This window comes from Arvicanthis niloticus, chromosome 2 (genome assembly GCF_011762505.2).
Source record: "Arvicanthis niloticus isolate mArvNil1 chromosome 2, mArvNil1.pat.X, whole genome shotgun sequence".
Taxonomy (NCBI): domain Eukaryota; kingdom Metazoa; phylum Chordata; class Mammalia; order Rodentia; family Muridae; genus Arvicanthis; species Arvicanthis niloticus.
Window position 1 is genome coordinate 74207797 of NC_047659.1, and position 910 is coordinate 74208706.

Below are 910 nucleotides of genomic sequence, written 5' to 3' on the forward strand. Positions count from 1 at the left end.
GTCCGAACACCAGAGGACCCACTTTCAATTGCTAGCACCCACATGACCACTAGCAAACATCTGTATCTCCAGTTCCAAGGGATCTGATGCCCGCTTCCAGTCTCTATGGACAATGTACACATGGGGTGCACAGATATAAATGCAAGCAATATACCCATGAAAATAAAACTAAAATGTATTACTCTTGAAAGAAAGGAAAAGGAAGAAAGAAAGGAAGGAAGAAAGGAAGGAAGGAAGGAAGGAAGGAAGGAAGGAAGGAAGGAAGGAAGAAAAAAGAAAGAAAGTAGCAGTAGGTGGCAGCAGAACTCTACTCCTGAAGAATATAGCCTTTAAAAAGGGGGAGAAAAAAAAAAAAACGTGTGAAATAGGATTAACCAGGGGGCCCTGTATCTTTAAATGCTCCATACATTTTCCTGAGATTGTACCTAAGAAGTTATACTGGACTCATTTTTCTGGGAAGCAAGTCCTTAATATCTGCTTTAACCCAGTAAAAGCTACAAGGCATTTTCTCCAAGTGCTGGAGAGCTTTATTCCAATCCTAGCCACCAACTGGTTGCCAAATCGCTTCAAGATAGAAATACTTGGGGAGTTATCAGATCATAGCATACAGTGACATTTCTGAAAGTACATTAAGAGTTAAATTTTTGCCATTTCACATAATTCAACCTATACATACCATACAGATTCATGGGTGCCCCCAATCCCTATTTTATCACAGCTGATGGTGGGTTCACACTTAAGATCAGCTGCTTTGTACAAGTTGTTTAGGAAAATGGACTATCTGGCTTTAGTCCATCTCGAGGTCCCAGTGTTTAGCTGCAGTTATCTTTGTCCGTATTAGCATCCTTGCCCATCCAGTTCACTGTGACTTTCTCAAGGTATCTGAGCAAAGGACCTACTCCCCACCAGG